Here is a 16,236-nt window from a genome sequence, read left to right as displayed (position 1 = left end):
TCTTTCACCTCTTTGAACACCACATCTTGGTTGTACACAACCTTCCGTTTGACTGGGTTCCAAAGCTTATAACCCTTTAAACCATCCTTATACCCAATAAAGATGCACTTTTCAGATTTACTATCCAACTTTGTTCATTTCTCCTTTGGAACATGTACATATGCATCACATCCAAATACCCTCAGATGTGAAAGAGAGGGTTTCTTACCAATCCATACCTCTTGTGTAGCCTTATCCTCCAACGTTGATGAAGGTGACCTATTGACCAGGTAACATACAGTATCCACCGCCTCTGCCTAGAATTCCTGTCCTAACCCGGCACCACTGAGCTTGCTTATTGCCCTTTCCATCAATGTCTTATTCATTCTTTCTGCAACTCCATTTTGCTGAGGTGTATATGGAGTAGTCTTCTGTCGTGCTATACCACACTTCTTATAGAATTCTTCAAATTCCTTACTGCAAAATGCTCCACCATTATCTGTCCTCAGCACCTTTATCTTCTTCTCTGTCTAGTTTTCCACTAGAGCCTTAAATTCTTTCAACTTGTCAAAGACTTCAGAGTTCCTCTTAAGGAAATATATCCATGTATTCCTTGAGAAGTCATCTATAAATGATACATAGTACACAAACTTACCCAGTGATGGAACCTTCACAGGTCCAAACACGTCACTATGCACAAGTTCTAATATCTGTTTTTCCCTCTTATTACCATAGGGTAAACTCACCCGATTCTACTTCCCATATACACAATTTTCACAGAAATCAAAATCCAGAGAGCTATTACTCATACCTTCTACCATACCTTTACCATGAAGTATCTGAAAGCCCTTTTCTCCAATATGTCCAAGCCTTTGATGCCATAGCATGGTCTTCTCTCTAGAGACCACTAGATTTTCTGCTCCACTTTTAGGAACCACAGAACTATTGCACCCATCAATAAAAGTGCTACCTTGCAACTTGTACAGAGTTCCAATCTGAACTCCCCGCATCAATACGAGTGCTCCTTGAACCATCTTGTAGGTATCCTTCTCAAACACTGTTTTTACACCTGCATCATCCAGCTTGCTAATAGAAATCAGATTTCTGGCTAATGCAGGAATATGTAGAACATCTGGAAGCGTTCTAACCCTTCCACCTTGCAACTTCAACTTTACTTTTCCGTGACCAAAAATTCTAGCCTTCCTTTCATCCCCCAAGAAGACATCACCACCATCATATTCCTCATACTCGCAGAACCATTCTCTATGGGGAGTGAAGTGAAAGGATGCACCTGAGTCAATCAACCATGCCTCATGATCTACATGTGCACTTGAAGAAGCTAAGTGCACATACGCACCTTCATCTGAGGTGGTTTTCGCCTCTGCAGAAGGAGCCTCGTCAGATCCCTTTCCTTTTTGAAGAGCTTTAGATTTACAGTCCCTTTTGTAGTGCCCTTCCTTTCCACATTTCCAGCACACCACCTTTACAGGTTTTCCTCGAGATTTATATCTCCTTTCAGATTTAGATCTCCCACTCGATGACTTATTTTTGTTTCTGTTCTGGGTCCGCCCTCGTACGAACAAGTCATCACCATTTTGGCTCTCCATATTTTTTTGTCTCTTCTCCTCTGTCAGCAAAGATGAGACTATTTCATCAAAATGCAAGGTAGTTGCATTGCTACCTATTGCAATAACCAGACTATCCCACGAATCTGGTAGAGAACACAACAAAGTGATGCACTTATCTTCATCTGAAATTTTAATATCAACAGATGCTAACTGACTTACCACAGTATTAAATGCATTCAGATACTCTGTCATCGAGTCTCCATCTTTCATCCTTAGGTTATACAATTTTTTCCGCAGGAACAATTTATTCACCAAAGACTTAGATTGGTACAAAATCCCTAACTTATCCCACAAATCCTTCACCATAGTTTCCCCTGATACATTCAACAATATTGAATCTGAGACACACAATCGTATTGTGCTCTTTGCCTTCCGATCCAACTTCTTCCATTCTTCATCGGACACTCTCATTGGTTTAGTACCCGGATCTGTCGCACTCCACTGATCTTTATCCACCAACAAATCCTCCATCTTGATTTTCCACAACTCAAAACTTTGACCATTAAATTTCTCGATCTCTATCTTTCCACTACTCGCCATCTTATTTCATCAATAGAATTGATCTTGTAGATCTCCCACTGAACAAGGTCTACCATAGGCCCGAGCGAAACCCCTCAGCAAAAAAGGCGTCCCCTTGAAGCCAATACTGCTCCGATACCAAATGTAGGTTTTAACCCCATACAGAAATTACCTACATACAAGTTCTAAAACATAGAAAATAAACAATGCAAGATCATAACACATAAAATACATATACATAAAGATTTTCCCCTAGATCCCAAAACTAGGACTACCAGCTTGATTTTTCATTATGTTCCTTTCAATGTTACAATACATATTTATACATGTTGAAGCGTCCAATACCATGGACTGAAAAGCATCGCATCTAATACCATGGACCGAAAACCATCGCGTCCAATACCATGGATTGAAAAACATTGCATCCAAAAACATGTGCGAAAATCATGTACAAAACCATAGGTGGGTTCGGCCCAACCTAACATAGGGTCCAAAACCAAAATTTTCTGGGGTGCTACCCCAAACCCCATAAAGTGGGGTTACGGGTGCCCCTCAAACCCCCTGTTAACTACGTGGAAAGAATATAACACAACCCAACATGCATAATAGTTAAAACACAGTGCAATGAAGAGAATTCTAAGAATCATTCCATATTATAGCATTCATATTTCAGATACATTAAAGATTGTGGAAAACTTTAAAGAAAAATAACAACACGAGAAAATACTTGTCTGCAATTTCGCTCTACACATGAATCCTGTGAAATGTCTTGGCTTTATTCATTAATCTAGCTTGCTAGTCCAAATAGTGATACAATAGCTTACAGTCTTTGATCAAGAAAGTCTATAGAAATGTCTAGGAATCCACCCTACATACTTCAAATGGTGAAGTACTTATTCAAAAACTATTACAAAATATCTCAAAACAAACTTGATATTTATTTTAGGAAATACAAGTATCTTCTTGCAAGAAGATAGAGACAGTTATTGAACTATTTCATGTTGTCCCTTTTTATTTGGTATTGTTGGATTTTATGGTTGAATTTGTAGCCCTTTATGCTGGCTTGTAGTTGTGGTCTTTCACGTTGGAATCTTCTTCAATTTTGATCTTTCACTTGATACTCTTTGACTTTGCTGCCCTTCTTTCACCTATTTACCTCGCTGTTTTCATTTTTACTGTGTAGTATCTTTTTTCCTGTAAATTTCTCACAGTAAATCAGTCATTGTCTCCCACCATTCTGCATCAAGTAATTTTACATTCATCATACTCATATAGATCTCATCAGCTTCATTATACTTGGAAAAATTGGGCTTGGTGAGGAACAAGCGTTTTATCTCATGCTCAAGGAAAAACAAGTTCTCAAATGTGTTGTACAAAACCTTGCCTGTTGGTAGTGCTTTTATGGATGAAGTGCTTGCTTGTTCCTTAGAAAATTGTCTAAGTCTGTTATAATAGTCCATCTGTGTCATAAGTTTATCATTAATAACTAATGTACTGGGCAGACCTTTCTCCGTCAAAATTTGGAATTTAGCCATGAACTTATCAATGGCTATCTACATGTTGTGGCACTTTTCTTCTAAGTTAAGCATAGGGTTCCTTTTGGAAATGACCTTCCTTATTTCCAAAATGGTCTCAATTCTATCTTCTATATTGAGTTCTTGGAGCTCATACCTACTTTTGTTGTTGAGGAAGTGGATGAGTTTATTGGCGTCCTCAGGCATGTCTCCTAATTCTTCTTTGACCTTTTCGATAGCTTCTGTAGCTATCTTTACTAACTCTGTATGCTCAAAAATAACTTGAATTGATGGCCAAATATCCTTGACAGAGTCAATGATATTGGCCCACAACATTTCCTTGGTTTGCCCAAGGGGTTTCTCTAGTGTTAAGTCTTTCTCTAAGACTTTGATTCTTTCACTCATTCTTTGGACCTTTTGTGCTTCTTCCTTTTGCTTAAGATGGGAATGTTTGTAGTTAGTTTGTAAACTGGCCACCTTTTCTCTCAATCTCTTCATTTCTATAGCCTGGATAGACATCTCTTCCATGGCTTTAGCCAATTTTGTGGCTTTCTCTCCTGATGCACCTATTGTTGTACATCCTGTTGTGACTTGAAATGCAGTGGCAGGTGGAGCTGTAGGTGCCAGTGTATTTTGCAATGTAGAAGGGACTGCTGTGGATACTGTAGGGATGACATCTTTAGAGGCTATGGCCAAGCCACTTTGCTTTAATTGAATTAAAGCATCCAACTCCTTTTCTGTCTCCTTTAATTGATCATTCAGCTTTATTACCAAGTCCATCAACTCCTCATGTCTGGTTTGGCTCTCTACAACTTCTAGAGTTTAAAGATGTTCTAGCTGGGATATTTTTAATTGCCTCTTAAGTGCAGCAATGTCATCTTTTTCTTTTTTATGAGCTGCTATGTTACTTTTATATCCTTGGGATCGTGTCCTAATTCAATATGTAAGTCCTCTAAGGACTTGATACTGGTATCCTTGGCCTGTGAGGAGGCCTTCTCTAACTGAAATTGTGTCGAAATGTTGTTCAAAGAGTTTTGTAGCTAATGAGAAAATATGGCTTTACCTCTCAGGGTGGAGTATCTCATTTCTCCAACCTGTTTGTGCTGTTCAATCTGGTCTATGGGATAAATATCCCTTGCCAACACTTCAAACTCAACCTTTTTGAAATCAGATGTTGTCTTGGGCTACTGAGTCATAGGCTTGATGAAAGACATCTACAACTTTCTCTCTTTAATGTCAAAGGCTAACATTAGTCTTGTTTGATTTGTAGGAGTCAGATTCAGGTATTGAGCATATGTTTGGGCCTTAAGCCTCTCATTTATCACTTTGATTTCCTTGTACCTGTCTCTTATGTCTTGGTCTTTATCAACAGGCCTACTGAAGGAAGATACTTCCACACTAAGCTACCTTTCCAACATCTGAGTCTGTGATGTGGAAGGCTCTTGCATGCCTTCAGATGGAGTATTAGGCCTACTTATTTCTATCTCTGTATTGGTAACATGTGTTGATTCTTCTGTGTATTCATATTTAGAGGCCAGATTGAGCCTTGCCTTTTTCTTGTTTCCTGTTGCAAATTTGAGGTGTCCATCATAGAAAATTTTGGGGGCGAATGTTCGCCCTTCGGCGAAATTAAGGCGTTTTGAATTTTTAGTGGGCGAATATTTTGTATCATAGTACCTTTTTACAAATCACCTCAAATAGCCCACCTTATTTTAAGGGAGAGGGTAAAAAAGGTAAATTTAGCCCTTGAAATTAGGAGTTACAACCTTCCATTCACCCATTTTCAAGAATAGGTTTTATTTAAGTGAATCCTATGGGCTAAAGGCCCAAATACCATATTTATAAAAGAGGCATGGTAAATTAATAAGAATATAAATAAATGAGAGGTATGGTAAATAAATAAAACATTTTTTATATTTACTCCATAAGTCACCTTATATACATGCAAGGGTGTAAACAAATAAAAATATAAGTAAAGTGGAGGTATGGTAAATAAATAAAATGTCTTTTTATACTTACTCAAAAGGTATGGTAAATAAATAAAAATATAAATAAACTAGATGCATGGTAAATAAATAAGACCTCTTTTTATATTTAGTCCATAACCCTTGTTCTATTTATGAAGGCTCAAGAAAGAGGTTTTATTTAAGTGAATCCTATGGGCCAAATACCATATTTGTAAAAGAGGTATGGTAAATTAATAAAAATATAAATAAACAAGAGGTATGGTAAACAAATAAAACATTTTTTTTATATTTACTCCATAAGTCACCTTATATTTACGAACACTCAAAAAATGTGTTATATTTAGGTGAAACCTATGGGCAAAATGCTATGGGACAAATACCATGGACTAGATTGTTATTAATACCATGCAAAAAAATAGTATTAACCCTAATATTAGTATTAATAAAAATAAAAATGGCACATGGTATTGACCCATGGTATTCACCTGGAATGTAGCCTATTTAAATGGGGGAATTAAACCAGCATAGATCCATCTTTACTCTAGATCTGCTAACCCCCGAGAGGTATCAAATATCGTGATATGCAAACTAGCATAGACTGAAAAAATATTTGATCCGATCAAGGGTAAAAATGGATGTTGTAATTTAATGTATGTTAAACATTTTAGCTTGGTTAAAATAAAAAATAAAATAAAAATCAACTATTAATTTTATTAATTTTTATAAATTACTAATAGTAATTTTTAAGCTCTAGGTTTATGATAACCGATGGTATTGACCCATGGTAATACCATGGTATTCATGTGAGCATAGACTATTTAAAGGGGAAATTCTATCATCTTAGATCCATCTTAATTCTGGGTCTACCAAGTGCTCAGAGGGATAAATAGATTTCATCCCCCTAAGAGTGGTAGATGTGGAGTTAAGATGGATATAGGTTGGTTTTTATGATAATGACGATATTAAATAGACTTAGGAAATTATATTGTAAAATCATCTTAAGGTGAATGGTTAAAGCATAGACATTGGACAAGTAGATTTGTATACGTCTGTTTTAAACTGAAACAAATCCAGGGCTAAAAGGAATGGATTGATTGCACTAGTCATCCTTCTATAACTTTCCAACATATGCTGGAGTAAACAGATTGTAATTTGGGTAATTTTTGTAATTGAAAACAGGAACATACTTGTGTATTGGCAGGGTGGTTACGAGGTCCCTAGAAGTGATGAATTTGAGTTTTTATTGGTTTTATATATGGTATTAGGTTTTTTCTCATGCTTTCTGTGAATGGCATGGGTGAATTTTATCCTACACCCACTAGGTTATCGATATGTAATTTCGGTAATTTTGATTTCAAAAGATATTTTAAAGAAATGCAATGATTTCATTTGTGTATTCAATAAACACAAGATTTTATAATTGAGTAAAATATGCGCCACGCCTCGTGAAATATTCGCCAAAAAATTATATATACATATCATATTATTGATAAAATTGCCTTCCATTTTTCCTATATACCATGGAGATTCACCCATTTATTATACATGTAAATGTGGGGGGGTTCTTAAAATTTTCCCTGGTGTCCATTCCTGAAGTGGAAGCTCCCTCTCTGTTTCTTTTTGGAATCTTCTCCTCATTCTGAGGAGTTTGCATGATTGGAGGGGTGCTCATGGCTCTTTCTTGCTCTTCTGATACCTACAAGAAAGGGTTGTCATCAAGCTGCTTTTCCAAATTAATCAGATCATTTTCTACATCTACTGTGGTTTTGTCTTTGTCTACTAGAGTACCTTCCACCCATTTTGTTTGATTGGCATATGCCTCTATTTCTGGTATGGGGTGGTGGATGAAAGGTCCTAGATTGACCTTTTTCCTTTTCTTGTTAATGAATTCCAAAGGGTAATATCTCCATACAAAACTCCTTTGAAACTTCATTCTTTGCACGATTAGGTCTGTCTCTTTCCTTGCCTCTCTAGAATTACATATGAAGGGACCTAATTGATCTTTGATTTTAAAATAAGCCTTCTTCTTGGCATTGATGAAGTTGACTTCATCTGCATTGTTGATTTGTCTGTAATATTCTAAAGCAAATAACCTCATGGGGAGGTATCTTGGCTACTTATATGGTGCAAGTAGGCAACCATATATTCTAATTTCTGTACGGTTTTGGTAAAGGTACCAAACACCCAATTTGGTTTACTTGGAAAGCTGGAGGACACTCTTTATCTCTCGGCTTATCCTAGGTGGACGATTCCCAGTGAGCATAGTCATGTTTGGATCAACAAAAGAGTCTATGAAGTTAGAGTATGTATAAGGTGATCTAAGCTCATGGAAGAGTGGGGTCCAAAAGATAACAGATTTGGGTTGACCCCTGGTGTCAAGCTTTTGGAGAGTGAAAGGAAACTTATCTGACTCATAGTACAAAAATAGATGGTATAATATAGAGGAGTATTTGAACACCCTCTCATTTCCCATTCTTTTGAATTGCTCATGCATTCTATCAGCTATGAATGTGGCAAAGTCATATATGGTTGCAGGAGGTTGTCCTGGAGTATAGATGGACATGAAAGCAAGGATAATTTCATCAATGTACTCGCTTGTGGTGTAACCTGAAACACATGATATCATGGTTACAATGTTATGGCCACATGAAGAGAAAATATTTGCTACATATGGAGGGGAGTCCTTGGGGATGTGTTTTTCCTCTCTAATGAAGGTTTGGAATAATTGGGCCAATTTTGCAGGGCTTAGCTTAGCATACTGGTCCAACAGGTCTCCAGTTGAGAGTGGAGTTAGGTTTGGCCCTAGTTGGAACTGGAGCATTTCATTAATGGACACAGATGTGATAGTGAATAGGACCTTCTGGTCATGAGACATTATGGTTCTATGGTTGGGGATGTAGCATACATAGCATATATGAACAATTTCTAGAAGGATGTCAACATGGGGGAACTGGAATTTGGGAAAATTTGACTCCCAAAGGCCAATCTCATCAGCATGGCTAAGGTATATGTCCCTACTTTGGTGATGCACTTTGAGCAAGGGCTCTAGGGCAGTAATGTCTTTTATTTGGAAGTCCATGTCAGCCAGGGGAAGGTGGTCCAGGTCCAAATGGGGAGCTGTAATTGGTCTAACATCCATGGCGATGGCGGCAGCCATAATTCAGTTCTTGTGGATTTGAATTACGCTCTGGGGGTTTCAACAAAGGTTCTTGAGACTTTTAGAGGGTTTTAGGTAAATGGAGATCTTGAAGATAGTTATGGCTCAGAATGTTAAAATTAAAGTAAATTTGATACTTTTTACTTAATTAACAATGTTATGGGGGTGAATTTACTTGGAATTTGACAATGGAGTTGGTATTCCATGGTTAAACACCTGGAATTGGGAAAAATTGACTGTAAATGGTGGTTGATGGCAGCCACAGAGGTTGATACGGTTCTGATACAGACTGATGAATGAGCTGGGCTATCTGCAGCGCCTGTGGAGAAATGGCGGAGGTCTATGAACAATTTTTTTGTTTGCAGGTGTTGCAACGACATTCTGAGTTCTCAATAGCAAATGCACGAAAAGAGTGAAAAGAGGGGTAATTGGTCTTATATAGAAAAATGTTAATTTTGGTGAGTTCATTAATTGATGAACAATGGACAGTTCTTTTAGTTATACTGGATAATGGCTTAATGGGGTCATCATACTGCTTTTGAGAGGGGAGTGGTTTTGAGGGGGGCTCACTCGATCTAGTCGAGCACGTGACATGTAGCATTCTGGTGGTCAGGGAAACTGTGTTATCGAGTGGGTAAAGGATGAACATTGGGCCAGACCAATATCAACGTGAGTCGTAGGATGAGGTTGAAGGAGATGGTACAGGAGTCGAGCGATGGAGTTGCACGCCGATTTACACAAAAACATTTCGGGGGGCCCATGGGTCTAATCACCAGTGGTATAGGATGAAATTAAAACTTAATCTTATTGGGGGTGCTTTTATATAGGATTAAGGACTAAGGGCGGGGTTTTAATATATTTTGTGGGATATGGGGTAGTCATATAGCTTATAAATAAACTAAGCGGTGGGATTACTTTATATAAGGATTTAAACATATACGAGCCAATGGGTTTTTTAGGAATTTTATATAATAAAGTTAGTTTAATTAATATGAAAGTGATGGCGAAAGTGGATTTTCTCAAGGAAAAGGGGTTAAGTGTATGTGATTGCACATTTTGATTTACACTTAGGATAAAAACTTTTAGTGGGTTTTTTGGTGAAATAAGACTTACATGGGGGTGAGTCACTTTTCCTAGGTAAAAGGTGTCTACCATAGGAAAGTGTGATTTTATTAGGGAAATGAGGGGAAATGGATTTTTATGAAGGGGGCTCTAGTACTTGTCCCATAAGTCATCAAGCCGAGGGTCTGGTCCCTCCAAAAGTCAGAGAAATGCTCTGAGCCCTTTGACTTAAAGAATTTTAAGCGCTAGAACTTATTTATGGGCACTTAGTGAAGTAAAGGGGTGAAATGAATGAGGGGATGTTAAATAAACCATATTGTCAACCATTTTCTTTCTTTGTTTGCTACTTATGCATATTTGACAATTGCATTTGAAACAATGACATAAGTGCTTTTGTATAGTCACATGATATATCTGCAACCTTTCTACTACTTACCCACTTACTCATGCTACCATTTTTTCTTCATTTTATTTGGGTGCATTTAGGCTAGAGAACCCTTAGCAACATTTTTCTTTTCTTTACAAAATAAACTATCTAGTTCTAACCTTATATCATCCAAGGGCTCAAATTAAATTGATGAGCTCCTTTTATTTACTCTACCTATCTAATGATATGCCAAGATTACACTGTTTGGTTAGATTTTATTCACTAACTATAAACATAAAATTCAAAGCATGGTATAATCAAGATTAAACAGTTTCATTACCATGGATTGTGGCATGAGTAACAAGTTGCACGCAATCATTATTATGGATAAAAGTAAGTAGCAGTGGCATTTTGACTTGCACACTTTCATGGTCTCTTTTTGTGTTTTGGGGTTCATATATCTTTCTTATTTTGACCTTTTCTTGTTCCTTTGTCCTTTGATTATTATTTTATGCACAATATTACAAGGCTTAATCTTAGTCATTCAAAATTATGACTCCTATTGGTACAGGAACCTAATAGGAGCTTCCTTGAATTTGATGCCTGTAAGGAAAATGGGTTGGTGCTAGTAAATTTGATGTAACAGTAAGTTGGAGTCTACAACATTATGACATAAGTTTTGTGTTTTTCTCCTTTCATCTATTTCCCATATATATGTTGTTCCTTTCTATTGTTTATTTGATTATTTTTTTAATGGTTTAATTAATGTATATTTTTAATATTGTTAAAATATCTCATTATCTAACTAAATTTACCCATTCTTAGTATGATCATAACTCTAATAGTTGGTATAATAGTAGGTTCCTTCAAGAATAGTTTAGACATTGGAAGGTACACTTTAAGGTATCATCGCTAATCAAGATCGGATTTGTCTAGATGGATCACCATTATTGAATTAATCGAGTTATGCAATATGGAAGGTAAGAATAAAATATTATTTAGTGGATCTTGGTTTGGATGTATGGATGTATGTACCATATGGAAATAATAATAAATATAATAAAAAATCCAAGAAGGTTATAATAGGTGAAAACATGGAGTTGGGTTACACTTTTTGGCAAGAGAGGGTGTGTTTATATGGAAAAAATGATGGCTCAATCAATCCATTTAACTGATCGATCAAGCCTTTATTAGGTGCTCGATCAAGCTCCTTGGGTGCTAAAAAAGTAGCTCAATCGGGGGTTAAAAGAAAACCCTTGATAAAACATTACAGCACGATAGAGCTATAACTCTTGATTGAGCCATTTTTTTTAATAAGTACCCCACCAACAGTCTGCATGCAACATTTGCATAGACCGTGAGAAATTTAAGATCTCAAGTGAGAGTTTGACGGTAGCTCGACCAAGAGTATTGGAGCTCGATCGAGCAATTGAAGCATGGAGCATTCAAATAAATGTCACCAATGACCCCACCAACATCTTGAAGGCTCAAATGAAGGTAGATATTCTATCTGTTTTGTCTTTCTTATTTATTTATTTTTCAAAATTAAACAAATTAATTTAAAAGAAAACAACTATACAAAAACCATGAAAACCACAAAAAGAAAACCTTCAAAAGAACTTAGAAAATCATAAAACCAACCAAGGAAATGATAGAAAACCATTAAAAAACCCTTCAAAACAACTTAGAAAAAACCATTAAAAGAGTCTTCAAAACAACCTAGAAAACACTTCGAAACCACCAAAAGAACAATAATTTAGGTTTTAATTGCTTTTCTTACTTACAACGTTTTGTTTATTAAATGCATATTTTTCTAATTTTGAATGGAAAAAACATTTTTGTTCTAATTATTTAAGGTCTTAATGTTTTTCTTTAGTGATTTTGTTAAATAAATTTTCAATTTTCTTTTAATTTTTTGTTATTTAAAATGCATTTTAAATTTCTAACAAATTTGATCGAAAATATACATGAAACAACTCCGAAACAAAAAATAATGAAACTATATTCAACAAATAAGTAAATTAGGAACTTGAGATTGACATGATCAATATGGTTGCTCATGGTCAACCTCTCTTTATAAAATAAGAAATTTTATTTTATTTTATTTTATTTGATTATTCTAAATTTAACTTAATTTATATATTAAATATCTTTTTAATAATATGTATATACTACGATTCTAGTTTTAAAAATTAAATATTAATCTTTAAAGTTAAAATTTGGAAAGAGAATTTTTTGATATATCTATATATATATATATATATATATATATATAAATAGATATAGATATGATCATGTCACTATATATAAAAAAAAAATTAACTTAGTTATATATAATATTTAACTATATATATTTATAACATAACATAATTATATTTAACTATTATTTAGCTATAACATCACATAGCTATATATTATAGTTATATATATAATATTACATAGCTATTGGTTTTGAGTGGACAGTATTACATAACATATTACATCATTTGGAGAGGCTTTAGGACTATGTATGAATGGACCGAAAGAAGTTCTTATACATAATGGTATTGTAGGATTGGAGATTATGGCCATTAATCTCCTTTTTGGGGTTGGATACAAGCACATTGATGAAGGAATCACAAACCTGGGTTTCAACCTGAACCCAAACAATTATTGTAACAAGGATTGGGATTGGCTGGTAGAGAGGTTTCACAAGAAACTTGACTGTTGGAAACACAGATGGTTGACAATGGGGGGTAGGATGATCATGTTAAAAGAAGTACTTCAAAATATAGCAGTATATTGGATGCACCTTTTTCTACTTCCTAAGGAAGTCATTAAAAGGATACAATCGATCATGGGATGCTTTATCTGGGCAAGGACACTACTATCTGGGAAGTTTCACTTGGTAAAATGGTCCCTCATTACAAGACCTATTGAGGAAGGTGGATGGGGCATCATAGATCCCAGTACTTTCAACATGGCATTGATCGTTAAAAACATGTGGAGGGAAGTATCTGGTTTGGGAATATGGTCTCAAATTATCAAGGAAAAATATATGTTTGGGCAAACTTTCACACCATGGATTATTGGAGGGGCCAAGATGAAATCTATTTCATCATACATCTGGAGAAGTATGATGAAAAATATCCACTAGCTCTTGGGGTTGGTATGGTGGGAGGTAGGAGATGGCTCAAAGATCATGATCAGATTGGACGCAATCAAAGGTATGGTGGGAAACCACTCTCTATCATTTCAGATCCTTAATTTCCTTCATGAGAAAGAGATAGTTTTCCTTAAACAAATATTCTGCCATAATGTACTCTGTATTGACCGACAATCGTGGAAAAGAGATAGGGGTATACAGATGCCTGGGGAGTATATTTGTGAATGGGAAGTTTATATTGCAAATCTCAGAAATGTAGGTATATCACTTAATGATCAGGAGGATCAGATGACATGGGGGGGTAACTTAAAAAAGGGGCTTCCAATGGTAAATGAAATATATTTTTCATTGCAAAAGAAAGAGAAATGAAATTAGACACCATCCTGGGTTCAAGTCATCTAGAAAGGGAAAATACTTGAAAAGATCAAATGTTTTTCTTGGCTGGCTATCATGGACAGAGGCTTGACATAGAATAACCTTCAGCGCAGAGGGTACTCAGGACTAGGAATATTTCTACTTTGTAGGAACAACATTGCAAATAATGCTCATCTTTTTCTTCACTACTCTTAAACGAAAGTTGTTTGGGAAGGGGTCTTGATTTTTTTGGCATTGTACCTCCTCAACCTCATACAACATTGAGGCATTATCTGAGGATTTGTTTCAAATCACATTACAAGTAAAAGTTTCTCCCATTATATCTTTTATGTTCCATTTGGCGAAGTCGTAATGCACTTATTTTTTATAATAAGCATCCAGTTGTGAGGGAGGATATCATCAAAACTGTGGCACATTTCAATGAAAATGGTCCATCTGAGAATAGAAACAAACCCAGAATTATCAAACACAAAGATTTTAGAAAACATTTTCTGTGTGATTTTTCAATGATGCTTTCTCCAAAACAAGATGTGGACATGGTGCCTATATAGTCATAGAACCAAGGAAATTCTTTCACTTCTAGTGGGATGGAGGACAAGACACTTATAGTAAAGCATATATTATTGCACTATGGGGAGTATTGATCATGAAAAAATGGCTAGGAATGGATGACATATAGGTCTATGGTGATGCAAAAGGAATAGTATATTGGGTGAAAGGTTATAACAATTTCCATCCTCCCACATTAATCATTTGGATGAAATACATTGGTGAGTGTTTAGTCAATTTAATGTCTTAAATTGCTCTACATAAATTATCAATCCGGGTATCGTAAACTGATGAAGTGTGGTGCACTATATGTGCTTAGTTAACCTTTCTCTTACTTCGTTGTTTTATAGTTTATGTTCAACTCTTCCTAAAACTCTGCTTCAAACACATGTGCTGTGTAAAGCATGATTAAGAAGTAGTCAGAAATAATTTGAAATAAAACTGAAAGCAAAGAACTTGAAATGACTTGAAAGTAAATGACCACTTCCAATGGCACTAGACACCATTCATGCTGCTGCAAATAAAAGAAAAGAAAGTCACTTTTAAAACCAAAGATAAAGATTATCTCTCTCTAACTCGATGCTTCTAAGCACATGTACTGTGTAAAGCACGGAAAGAAAGTAGCTTAAGTGGAATTATAAAAGTGAGAAAAATATGCTTGAAAGACTAATGATAATAATTTGCTATTTCTAATTCTCTACTTCAGCCATATGTACTATGGAAAGCATGATTAGAAAGTAGTGAGGAAATAGTCTAGGAAGCACTTTAAAATCAAAACTTCTACTTTAAAGACTAGTGGTAATGATTTACTCTTTCTAACTCGATACTTCAAAGCACATGTACTGTGTAAAGTACGGAAAGAAAGTAGCTTAAGAACAGTCCAAAAAGCACCCAAACAAGCTGCAAGTTAGTGATATTTTGATCTTAAAGGATAACAGTTTATGATGAAGATCATTTATGTGTTAGCAGCTCTTTGAGAAATAAAATTAAAAATCAGCTATAAAAACAAAGGCAGCAGCTTGAACCTGTCAACTTCAAATACCATTAGTTTGTAAAGCAAATACATAAACATAAAAACAAATCCCGGGAGAAAATAAAATGCAATAATTCAAACTGTACAAGGCAGGGGCCCCCTTTTACCTATGAAATCAAATCATACTTAAAATTGCATGAATGAAAATCTAATCTACCTTACATTCTACAAAGCAATATTTACAAAATGAAATCTAATCTACTTACATCCTAATATGCTCCATGACATCTACTTCACATCTCCTTCCATGTTGAGAACATCAAAGCTTTATTCAATTTCTTCAAAAGTGCAAAGTACAACAAAGCTCTCCAAAGAGAGACTAAAAAGAGACTAAAGAGACTAAAAAAAAGACTAGCTAATGAAGGAGAGAGACCTCCTATTTATACAAAAAGATGAGAGCCTTCTCATTAATGATAATCCATGAATCTCTCCCTCTACCTCTAGAGTCCTAATCAAAATAGGAACTGATAAGACACATGTCTTTTGAGAGTTACAATACAATTAGGAGATGTGACACATATCCTCATGATCCCATGATTCTTTCCAACCAAATTCGAATTTGGCCTTAGAGTGCCACATAAGGGTCTTCTAGAAGTCTCCTTTCAACCTACACATGTCAACAAACTCAACCCATTTGTTAGGTATAAGCATATGCACATTATTTTCTAATGTTTAACCACAAATTCACTTAAAAGGCTTAGAAATAATAAATATTGGAAAAACATAAAGGTAGCCCAATGATAATGAAAGTGGGATGAATGTGGTGACATAGTAGTGAAATGGAGGTGAAATGGAGGTGATATAATGGACATAATAGTGAAAGTGTAATGCAAATGAATGACATTTTCAAGACTCAACATACCCCCAACTGAAGCTATTGCATGTCCTCATGCAACATATATTACATTGACTCTTTTGATCCTTGAGTTTTGGCTTAACTT

The sequence above is a fragment of the Pinus tabuliformis genome, chromosome 8 (assembly GCF_031772625.1).
Source record: "Pinus tabuliformis cultivar Carrire ecotype Pingquan chromosome 8, CPIR1, whole genome shotgun sequence".
Lineage (NCBI taxonomy): Eukaryota > Viridiplantae > Streptophyta > Pinopsida > Pinales > Pinaceae > Pinus > Pinus tabuliformis.
The sequence above is the reverse complement of the archived record's forward strand: the minus strand, read 5'-3'. Positions refer to the sequence as shown.